Source organism: Triturus cristatus, chromosome 5_2, assembly GCF_964204655.1.
Source record: "Triturus cristatus chromosome 5_2, aTriCri1.1, whole genome shotgun sequence".
Lineage (NCBI taxonomy): Eukaryota > Metazoa > Chordata > Amphibia > Caudata > Salamandridae > Triturus > Triturus cristatus.
In genome coordinates this window covers 705,240,005-705,252,650 of record NC_140588.1, presented here as the reverse complement: position 1 = coordinate 705,252,650, position 12,646 = coordinate 705,240,005, and positions in this window count along the sequence as shown.

Below are 12,646 nucleotides of genomic sequence, written 5' to 3'. Positions count from 1 at the left end.
CATTTTGCACCTCGGTAGAAGCGAGGCTGATTAAGTAAGGTAAATAAGTGTGTGAAAGATGTAAAGGGGGCAGGGTAGAAATACTCTGATCCTCTAGTGTTGATTAGGGGGTCCCAGAAGGACCCCCTGGGGCCCCCTTTTCTTTTTTTAAATGGCAAATCCCGGGTGCAAAATCTGTAAAAAATAATGGGGGGCCAAGGGGGGCTACCCAGCCCCGGGGACCGCTACCCCCGGGGCTACAAAATAGACAGGGTGGGGGGCTGAACGGCCCCCCAAGCCCCAGGGACCACAACCCCCCAGGGCTTTATTGTTTGAGGGAGGGGTGCTGCGTGGCCCCCCACCTGGAGCCCTTGAGGGCCCTGGGGACTGCCACACCCCAGGGCTGGCTCCTATAGTGTCCTGGGGTGCCCACCCCCAGGACACTGTTGTTTGCTATGAGATGGCAGGGGTCTCCCGCCCTCCCATAGCAAACTTCATTAGGATTTTGAAAGAGAGAGCAAGGAAACCTGCTCTCTCTTTCAAAATCCAAACGATATTGCTTTTCCACACGGGGAGCTGCATGTCAGCAGCTCCCCATGTGGAAAAGCAATGCCGACTCCCGAAGGACGCGGGGAGCTGGCTGGAACCGTAGGGGCGTTGGGGCTTCCCCCACGGTCCCCAACGTTTTTTAATAAACCCCGGGGGATGGGGCCCCCGGGGATAATAAAAATTAGTGATATGGGTTATTTTTTTTTTTACAGTAGAATTAGGAGTCGCGCATCCTAATGCCTTTGGTGCACAATTTCTCGCGCGTAGGGTGCACGGTTCCTAACACGGGTGCGCGGATCCAAGAAAAAAAACTGACATTTTTTGGAGATACAACATCAAGCTTCAGTGTTTCATTCTTGAGTGGCTCTAAAAAGAGCTGTTGTGTTCATTGACAGTTTTTGGTACTTAGAAGTAAGTACCTATACAGAGTCTAAAGTTGTTGAGGAAGACTCTGTTTCCTTCATCAGTAAAGTGTACTCCATCTCTCCTATACATCTCTTGCATATGAAAGTGCAGATTGTTATTGTAAATGGACCCCATTCTATAGTCTCCGAGAAAAGCAGAAACAGATTTATTCACATGTTTCCTAGCTTTCTCAATCTGTGGACAAAAATGATTGGACCAGTTCCATTTCTGCCTTTGGAATATTTTAGAATACACAAAGGCAGTTTTGGGAAAAAGTGAAATCAATTCTGCAAAGGTGTCCTTCATAAGCATTTCCAGACCTACCCCAGTCAAAGTGCCTAGGTCATTGCCACCACAGTGCACTATTATGAGGTCAGGGTGTTGGAGATGCATAAAGGATTTTACCAATGGCATCAATTGGTGCCACTTTAACCCTCTCTGTCCAATCCATTTAATGTCTACATTTGGCAAACCTAGTTCTTTGTAAATGCCTTTGTTTTCTGCATACCTTTGGCTCCAAAAAATATATCTGTGTCCCACAATCCATACTCTAAGCATCTTGAAGGGAGGTCTGGATGCACTCAGATGGGCTCTGTAAATTAAATGGCATGTTGAAAAGTAAAATTTTTCTAAAATGATTGCTAAGATGTAGTTTTGAAAAAAGACAAGAAATCATTAGTTGTTTGACAACCTGCTACACTGAAAACTAGGGTGCATATTTCTGTTTTTTAAACGCCTGATTCTTATTGGTTAACAAAAACTGATTGAAAGGAACATTATATATGATAAGCTGATATGTTGAAAAGTCAAGCACACTTGCTGTTGTGATTAGCAACATTGTGTGCTGAACTTGTGACCTGTGTGCTCAGTTCAGTGTTCCATGACCTGTTTCTATGGTAGCATGCAGAAGACAGATTGGGGGTAGGGTTCATATTTAAGTCATTTGGAAAGGGTTGAAATGTTTAACCAATAGAAATGTGTGTTAGCTTTTGAATTAATGTGGGAAGGAATGTGATTTGATGTTTACATGTGTGGAAAATGAGAGGGAAACTTTGCCATTCTTTGGTTTTGCTGACAGGTGCACAGTGCTGTGGTAAATAATTTAATTACCGGGACTTAATTTGATACAGAAACATAATAAAATAGCTCAGTAAATAAGAGGCAGAATCCGTGGTATTAGAGGTTCGGAATGGGCTTTATTCCAGTGGTCGATTATAATCGGTTGCTCCAGGTTCCATCACCACGAAGGTTCAGGAAGTGAAGTACATACGTTATTGACAATCAATTACTTTTATACAATAGGCATTACAGTGAGGCCAATGCAAGAGGCGTAACAATTGATAGCAAAGATAACATTTCACATGTGTAGCAGAAATAGGCGTAACTGGGAGTGATTTTAAAGAACGTCATCAGATGTGATGTCATAAGAGGGCGGTTACATGAAAGAATTTCGCAATGTCAGCAGAAATACTTGACAGATATGCGCGCGCAGCAGCATGACGTGTAATTGACGTGCAACTAGGGGGTGAAGGGGACTTGACATTTAGCTCTACATGTGGCGACAGAAGTCTGGAGGGTCAAGTCAACCTAATCCCAAATCATATCTAACATCCTATGTTTAAAGAACTAAGTTATCCAAAAGAGAGGTCTCTTCGAGTAGAATCTTATTCTATACTGACTATACTGACTGTTAGTGCGTGTACAAGCGTCTAAGTGTCTATACTAGATGCGAGGGCGGAATCTTCCATAGTAACAGGGCTATGAATTACTTGCATGAAGACAGAGAAGCCGGGCCTTTGCTCGGTAGCTGGCAGAATGTTTACTTAAGCTACTAGACAGGAATGCATTGGGCAGGGAGCGGAGCAGATAATTTTCGAAGGTGAAATACAGTTTTTGGCAGGCAGCAGGCTGATGTCAGGCTTCGTGAGCCGCGCAGAGAATGAGACAAAGTTCATGGTCACAGATGCAGGCTCAGACTGGAGCTTTCAGAGGCAGAAGGCAAGAAGAGTTTGATGACAGAATCAGGGCCTACTTGCCTGGACTGTAAAATGGCATAAGTGAACCATATAAAGCCGGTGGCCTTTCATACTTAGGAATGGAATATCCGGCCTATTCATGGCGGATCTGACAGAGGACATGTTAACGGTGGACGCACATGTATTTGCGTCTTCATAACTGGAACTGGAGGGAACATACATGTACTTGTAACATGCACATAGAACCGTTGGGGTCCAAGATAGGGGACATAACTGACCAGAAAAATCCATATTTCCACATTCCCTCCTTGTCCCCTACTTGCCCGTCAAGAGATATCAATCTTCATTAATCCATTGATCTGTTCATATAGCATCATTTGTTCTTCTTTCTTCTTCCGGGATCTTGAATGAAAATCTTGATGTGGAATGCACGATGTGGCACACAGACCACAAATCGCTGGTCCACATTGCAGACATAGACAGCAACTGAATAGTATGAGAAGGCCAATACCTAGGAAAGATAGGACCTTCCATCCAAAGGTAGATAATACACTCCAAAACCAACCGGACCAAGTCCAGGTGCCTGGATTCTGGTGTATCTGGCTTACAATCTTATGAAGACGAGTTATGGCTTTATATACAGATGGCGAATTTTCTGGTATGAAAATGCAACAGCTTGATCCGATGACCCTACAAGCTCCGCCCCTATCAGCCAGGATGACGTCAAGGACAAGACGATTTTGAAGCACAATAATCCGCTTAGCAGACTGCTCTTCTGTTAAATTGCCTAAGGCGGAAATAGTTTCGTTCACTACTGCTTCAAGGGTTCTAGTTAATCTACGTATCAGCTTACTATTAGTAACGGTACCTATATAGGGAAAGAGACCTTTATTGAAATCTGTGTATTTTTCCCATGCTGTTTCAGTGTAATCGACTATCGGGAGATCTCTCCTTACTCTATTATATACTAAATGAATATTTCTGTGATAATCAGCAGGAGCTAGAAAAACAGGTGGCAAAAGGAATCCAATATAGCAAGTACCATCCCAATCTAGAGGTAAACGTACATATGCCGTCTGACCACATATGAAATAGGAATGGCGGGAAGCTCTAAATGTAGACTTGCCTTGATCACTAAATTCTACTACAGTGGTGCATTTACTAGGGCCCATGTGTATGGAACCATTCTTTCTTATACATAATTCACCTTTTACTGGAAATATTGACATAGCGGGCAAAATTGAAGTAGCTTCTGATTCGACATTTAGGATCATAAGATTGAGCGTAAAATTACCTAATCCATACACTTCATTTTCTAGATCAGTTCCTGTTCTCTGGGGAAGTCCCTCCTTGTTAGGGTGGCAGACTTTAAGCAAAACTAAGTTCAAATTTCCCCATACCCAGTTGTCTTGATAAACTGCAGAATTCGAATCAAGGGAATTAATTAGACTAAACCATGCTCCACAGGAGCCATTGTGTGTGAACGGGTATGGAAAGAGAGGTAGAATTCCTTTATAATTCTGATAGGGAGGGAGTCGGCCACATATCCAACAATTTGTAGCATTGCTAACCTGATGGGAATGATGCAACATACTAATAAACGTGTTATTGCGCAGTGCAAATCTATAAGACAACTCAAGCGGAGGTAATTCACTAAAAGAATGTTCAGCAGTAACATTGTAAACATGTCTAGAAATAGGATAATATATGTGCAACAATATACTTGCAGTAATTATTAAAAGACTTGAGAAAAATAAAATTAATAACGTCACTATGCAATGACTACGCAGTGATTTACAGTACGCCTGTCGTTTCAACATTTTTCGGGTGCTTTCTCTATTCAGGTCCAAGGGATACATGTCAGAGACAATTCAACCGCTTCACCTTGGAGAGGACTTAAACAATCAAATTGCTCGACTGATTGGGCCTGAGCTTTAATTTATAATGTTCGGAATCACTTTTTTCCACAAAAGGAAGTTTTGAGTCAATGGGTGAAGACACACAAGGTGAGGTATTCACATCTGATTTTAGTCCATGAAATTTCTTGATATGACTTGAATGAATCCATCCCTTTCTGCCTTCAATCTTCACGGCTGTTCTTGTGGTGAGCAACACCAGCTGAGGTGACCTCCACCTAGGTTCCAGCTGAGTCTTTCGATCAAAGTTCCTCACGAGGACCAAGTCTCCCGGAACCACGTCATGGGGTTTCACCTCAGTGTTGTCAGGAAAAGCTGCAGCTACCTGTGAACGACAAGATTGTAGTGCAGACATCAAGGAAGCCAAGTAATCTGTCAGCATGTTACAGTCAATATCAGTTATTTTGCGTGGTATAGGCGTCCCCCACATATTTGGTGGTCTGCCGAAGATCACTTCATACGGGGATAGCCCTGTTCGAGAGTGTGCTACCATTCTTGTGTAAAAGAGTGCAACTGGTAATGCTACTACCCAGTCGACACCTTTCTCTCTGCATATTTTGGATAATCTTATTTTCAGAGTCTGATTATGTCTTTCTACGAGACCTGCTGCTTCGGGGTGTCGGACACAGTGGAATTTCCACTGATAGCCTAACAAAAGTGAAACGTGTTTCATTAATTCGGATGAGAACGGCTGGCCGTTATCTGAGTGAACAACACGTGGTAAACCGTATCGTGGGAAGAATTCTCGAACCAACTGTTTGGCAGTAGTCGGGGCAGTGTAATCTGAAACCGGGTATGCCTCCGTCCAACGGGAAAGAGCACACACAACTACGAGAACATATTTGAATCCTCTACATCGTTCCATCTGGATATAATCCATCTGGAGGACTTCAAAAGGATGATCAGGAGGATGAAATCCACCCTGTTCTACGGGAACGCTTTTTCCTGGGTTGAACTGGCAACAGATCATACAGGTACGAACTTTTTGTTTGGCTGCAGCTCGTAAATGTTTATTAAACCAAATGTGTTGAATGCTATCTAGCATAGCTTTTTCTCCTAGATGTGCAGGACTATGTACAGTGTTAATTATAACTTGGACCATTGAATCAGGAAGGAACCACACAGACTTTTCCTTCATCATCCATCCTTGATCGGTTTGGATCCCTCCTAATTCAGTCCATTTCTTTATTTCGTCTGGTGTAGCATGTGTCTGTATGTCAATTACGTCAAGAGTAGGATCTTTAACCGTCATACAATGTGTTGGCGTCGGGACTATTGTCTTTGTCATGTCGGATGTTTGAGTTTGAGCAGTCTGTTTAGCTGTTCTATCAGCTAAATCATTGCCTTGAGAAATGATATCAGTAACTTTCGTATGAGCTTTACATTTCATAATTGATATTGCAGTGGGTAGATGTATTGCATCTAATAAAGCATGAATGAGGGGTCCGTGCTGAATGTGGGCACCGTGAGAAGTTAAATAACCTCTCTCTCGCCACAGCACGCCGAAGTCATGTACGACTCCGAATGCATAACGTGAATCAGTGTATATGTTGACTTTTTTATTTGTGGCTTGAATACAGGCTTGTGTCAGAGCGACGAGCTCTGCTGCTTGAGCGGACAAGGTATTTATGCAATTTGTTTCAATGATTTCAGTGTCTGTTGTGACTGCGTAAGCGGCCACTAGTTCTCCTGTACCTTTTCTCATACATGAACCATCTACATACAACGTCAGGTCTGGGTCTGATAATGGGACATCGGTTAAATCTTGTCTGGGTTTCGTCGTGATTGTAATAACTTCAATACAGTCATGGGCTAGTGGGTCTGTTCCATTTACAGGTAAAAGTGTGGCAGGATTCAATGTGTTACAACGTCTGATTTCTATATGTGGCTGAAACAGTGTTAGTTCATACCCTGTAAGTCTTGCTATAGTCAAATGTTGTGTTTGCGTTCGATTCACAAGAACCTCTACTGCATGTGGTACTTGAACTGTCAATGGATGTCCTAACACTATGGCATCGCTTTGTCTGATTGCTAAAGCTGTCGCTGCCACTGATTTCAGGCACGCAGGCAGAGCCTGAGCTACGGGATCTAATGTACTAGAAAAATAAGCACATGGTTTGTGTGCTCCTGCTTGTTCCTGTGTGAGTACTGACAAGGCAGTACCTTCGCGTTCTGTAATAAAGAGTGTAAACTGTTTACTGTAACATGGTGTTGCTAAAACAGGTGCTTGACATAAAGCTTTCTTTAAGCTTTCAAAAGCTTGTGTATGTTCCTGAGTCCAAGGGAGAACAGTCGATGTGGCTGCCTCCTGTGTTGTCAACTGAATGAGTGGTTTTGCTAGAAATGCATACTGAGGGATCCACTGCCTACAATATGAAGTGAGGCCTATGAAAGCCCGCACCTCCTTTTGTGTCTTGGGTATTGGCATGTTAGCTATTAACTGAATGCGGTCGGGTGTAAGCTGCCTTCCCTCCTTGGACAGCGAGTGTCCAAGATAAACAACTCGCTGGACACAGAATTGCAGCTTAGAAGGGGACACCTTGTGCCCCTTTTCGGCTAGAAATTGTAAAACTGTCAGTGATGCTTTCTCACATTCGGGTTCGCTTCTAGCGGTGATCAGCAGATCATCGACATATTGAAGCAAGGCAGTGTTAACTGGCATGTGGATACTGTCGAGTTCTCGTTTCAGTGCTTGGCTATAGATGCTGGGGCTTTCTGTAAATCCTTGAGGTGCGCGTGAGAATTTGAAGCTACGTCCATTTAAACTAAATCCGAACAAATATTGGCTTTCCGGATCTATTGGGACGCTGAAAAAGGCATTTTTGAGATCAATTACAGTAAAGAATGTTGCTTCGGAATCAATAGCTGTCAGTAATGATGAGATATCGGGGACCACAGGGAATTGTGGCACAATACACTTGTTCAATTCGCGCAGATCAATAACCAATCGATATACTGGCGGGGCCTTCGGATCTGTTCGTTTGAGAATCGGAATTATCGGTGAATTACATACATTGGAGGCTGTTTCTACAACCACTCCTTGGGCAATGAGCTCGTCAATGATTTGTAGTAAAGCCACTACAGCATCTGGTGGTAACTTGTATTGTCGCATTCGTGGTAGTACCACTCCTGCCTTTAGTGTAACTCGATATGGTGTAATATTCATGCAACCAACATCAGTAGGGCCTTGTGCCCATAGATGTGTAGGTAAAGTCTGCAATCGGGGATCCATGTCTCTAGACACATAATGACCTTTAAAATCACGTAAAAACAATCTTACTCCTTCCGGAGAACAACATATTATAGCTCCTAGAGCTTTCAATGTCTTTATTCCTAACAGGTTTTCTGGACATGATTTAGTAAGCAATAAATCTGTAGTTCGGGTCAAAGGTCCTATCGTAAGTGGAAGAGGTTGTGACACTTCATTAACAATAGGTTTTCCTGAAAAACCAAGGGAAATATTCTGTGAGCCTGAGAGGGGTGCCCCTGGAACTTCACTACGTTTTATAGTTGTTCGACTTGCCCCTGTATCGAGTAAAAATTTTCTGTCTTGGCCTAATAATTCACTATGTACATAAGGTCCTTCTTGATCTACAGGGATCTCGATAAGGGGTAAGTCAACTTCCCTCTCTAGGCTGGTTCATGCATATCGTTGATAATCAGGATAGTCATACTGTGCGGTCTGGTACAGTTGTCGTGTCGTGGTTTGCGTGGCAGCAACAGGCAGCGCTGGTGCAGCTGGCACAAACTGTATAGTCTGTTGTGGAGCTGGCATGGACTGTGCATGCTGCAAGGCTCCTTGTTCATTCTGATCCTGTCTAAGTGGCCGTGGTCTTTCTTTTGTAATACCCGTGGCGATATTACGCTTCAGGACTGGACAATCGTGTACATGATGACCTAGTTGTTTACAATAGTTGCATGTCCCTTTTACAGGTCCTGCTAAATCGCCAGAATGTGTCGTACCCTTTTTATGTCCTTCAGCTGGAACTGTCTGGGAGACTAGCATTTTCATTTTCGTGTCTTTCATGCGTCTTTGTTCATGATCTTGTTCCTCTCTAATTCTATTGTGATGATACTGTAACATTTGTAACATTTGTGATGGAGTGTTACCTTGCCAGGTACTCTCGAATTTTAATACTCTATTCTTCACTTGGGGCAAGGAATTTTCAACTAATTTTGTCACAAACAGATGTGGGTATGATTCGCTACTTGCTTTTATGCCACTATTTATACCGAAACATTTTTCAAATCGTGCATAGAAATCACTAGTGTCTTCATCTTGCTTTTGTTTACAGGCTGAAATTGCACCCCAGTCTTCCTTTTTCGTGGTTAATAAACGTGGCAGTACCTGTACTAGTAAACCTGGTAGTGCTTTAGTTTTGTCCCCAAGCCCCGAACCTGGACCTCGGGCCTTTTCTTCATTTTCTAATGCTGTCCAATCTATCTTTTGGTCTCCCACCTCCCACTCTTTTTCCTTGAGTTTTTCATAAATGCCAGCAGGCATTAATACCTTTAATATTGTCATAATGTCGGGATAGGTATACTCTCCCATGAGTAACATGTCTTTAATTTCTCGGTGGAAACCCGCTGGGTCTTTGTCATGACTGGGTACCACTTTCTTCATTACTAACAATTCTATTTTTGATATGGGCGTATATACATATACACGTTTAAACTGATTGTCCTCGCCCTTTATTGGGTGCACTTCTCGTAAGGGATTCTGTCTGTCCATGTAATACGTGGTTCTTTCCTTAATGGGCAGTGAGACATGTTCTGGGCATATAAAAAGAATGTACTGCTTTCTTGATTCTAGTATTTCTTTAATTAGCTTAGTACCTGAACCTCTCCATTTATTCGTGAGTAATTCAGTCAATATATCAGGTAAGGGACCAGGATCTGAATGTTGGCTTTTATATAGTATAAGAAGTTGTTGAATCATATAAATCCCAGCTAAACGCTGTTCATCTGGGGTGAGATTCAAAAATGTGTGTGCTACTGTATTATCACCATACATTCCGGGACTGTCAACCCAATGGACAGCTGACCTGGCTAATTCTTGTTCATCCATAGAATCGAGAAAATGATAACCCCTTCGTTCTCGCAGTAATTTGTCAGCGGCTTGGAATGAATGCTCGTTAGACCTTATATTTATTATTGGTGTTTGAAAATTCCTGTTATTTTCTAGACATATCGGACGTATCGGATCAGTAAGACATCTAGTACTATTACAAGATTTTCCTCTACCTACATAGGCTATAGTTTCTGACTGTCCTGTGGGCAGTCCTGATGCTTCTTCCTCGCTTTGTTCGAACTGGTCTACCGCTAATCTTTCTTCGTGTAGGCGTTCTATTTCTTTACGGATCTTTCGGCACATGGCTATTATACAGTTTTGCTTATCATGTCTCCCTTCTGATATATTCTGGCTCCATCTGGTAAGAATTTGCATTGCTTCCGGGTCTACCCCCGGTCGGTCTTGATTTCTGATCACACAATTTATGAGGAAACGTAACAGTTCCCCCTGTATTTCCACTTTCTGGTATTCCATAGCTCTGTTAATACATTCAGAATCTCGCCCTGTTTGGACAAAATGGTATATATTATCTAGATGCGCAGTCATTCCTGGTAACTTCCCTAAATACACCGCGGCTCGTCTGATACGTAATGATGCTAGGGTCATTTCATCCTCTTTTCCGGGCACAGGGTCATATCTACAATCTATAAGAAGTTCCTTAAGCGTACGGGCATTTATGAGTTTGGGGGTACGTGAATGTGCTGACTCTTGAAAGGTAAGTTTATTTATTCTAGGTGGCGTAGAAAAGATATTGGTAGCACCTCCGGTAGCCCCGTCTGGGGTATCGGGTGTGAAAGGATTCGTTGAACGTGATACAGCAACTATAGGTGTGGATACAGCTATAGAAGTAGCTGTAGGGACAGATGCAGAAACAGATGTGCTTGCCGGAACTTGTGTCAGAACTTGTTGCTGTAGGGATACGGGTACTAGATCTTGGCGTTGAACCTCCCTGGCAGGCGGTCTATGTGGGGCGGGATTAGCATACTCGGGAGCTGCGTCATCTAAATATGAGGAAAGAAAAACATCTTCTGCGGTTCTAGGATGCCCCTTAGGATGTACCTTTATTGGAAATAATGGGGTTGGCAAGTCTTTTGGTATCCCTGGAATAGCCTTAGGTAATCCTTCAGCCAGAAGGGGATACATACCATTCATAAGGGTATTTCTTTGTCTGTCTACTTGTTCTGATTTCACTCGTGCACCTTCTTCAATTAATAGATTTTCTCGGACTTCATTTGAATTCTCTTTACTCTTCTCTTCCTGTCTACGTGCTTTTTCTGTACGTCTATACGATTCTTTACGTCATAATTCAATGGCGTCTTTCTGTGATTGTCTAGCTTTCTTTTTCCATAATTCTTCCTCTACTTTCACGATGCACTCTGCATCCCAGGTCCCAGCCGCGGGCCACCTCTGACTTTCTGGTAATTCCTTAGTGTAGTCTACCCATAAATCAAGAAATAATATAGCGTCTAAGCCATGTTTATGATACATGAAGTGCCCTGGAGTGTCCCTAGGAGGAATAGAAACGGCTTCTTCGAGTACCCCTTTTCTTGTTGTGATCTGTCTTAATTTCGAAAAGAGCGGCATATTGAAAACTGATCTGATACTTGATTTTGAACAAACTTAATACATTAAACACAATAATGAACAGTCATTCACACCACAATATGCAGAACGTTATTAAAACATTTAACATTTAACATTTAACTGAGCAACGATGATGATGACGATCTAAGAAAAACTTAATCACTAAACATAATACTCGACTTGAACTGAATTATTCTGAATTTATATACTTGATATACTAGATATACTGCTAAACAGTACAGATACACTGCTGAAACAGTGCAGACCGGATTTGTGTACCCAAACCCGTCTGGACCGGCACAACTTATGTGCACGCCAGAACGCCTCCCCAGTAATGGTACTCACCGGGTAGCTCGGAACGGAAGGCCTCGGAAACTGAACTGAACTTGAACCGGACTGGACTCGACTCGAACACTTCGGACACTGGACTCGACTTGGGACTTCGGAAACTGGTGGGCCTCTGTATACCTCGGATCTTGCTCTCTCAGCTAGGCTCTGGTCGGGATACTTCGCACTTCTCACCGCCTCGTCTGGGTGTTGATCGCAGCCTCAGTCGCCCCCGCTTCACCGGAGGGAGATACAGGAAATCCTGCTGGTACGCGTTATTGTCCGTCCAGCTGTGGCAGGAGACCGGGCCTGCAACGCACCGCCGGCGCGTGAGATGAGAAAGTGTCCCTATTCGGGCGCCATTCATGTGGTAAATAATTTAATTACCGGGACTTAATTTGATACAGAAACATAATAAAATAGCTCAGTAAATAAGAGGCAGAATCCGTGGTATTAGAGGTTCGGAATGGGCTTTATTCCAGTGGTCGATTATAATCGGTTGCTCCAGGTTCCATCACCACAAGGTTCAGGAAGTGAAGTACATACGTTATTGACAATCAATTACTTTTATACAATAGGCATTACAGTGAGGCCAATGCAAGAGGCGTAACAATTGATAGCAAAGATAACATTTCACATGTGTAGCAGAAATAGGCGTAACTGGGAGTGATTTTAAAGAACGTCATCAGATGTGATGTCATAAGAGGGCGGTTACATGAAAGAATTTCGCAATGTCAGCAGAAATACTTGACAGATATGCGCGCGCAGCAGCATGACGTGTAATTGACGTGCAACTAGGGGGTGAAGGGGACTTGACATTTAGCTCTACATGTGGCGAC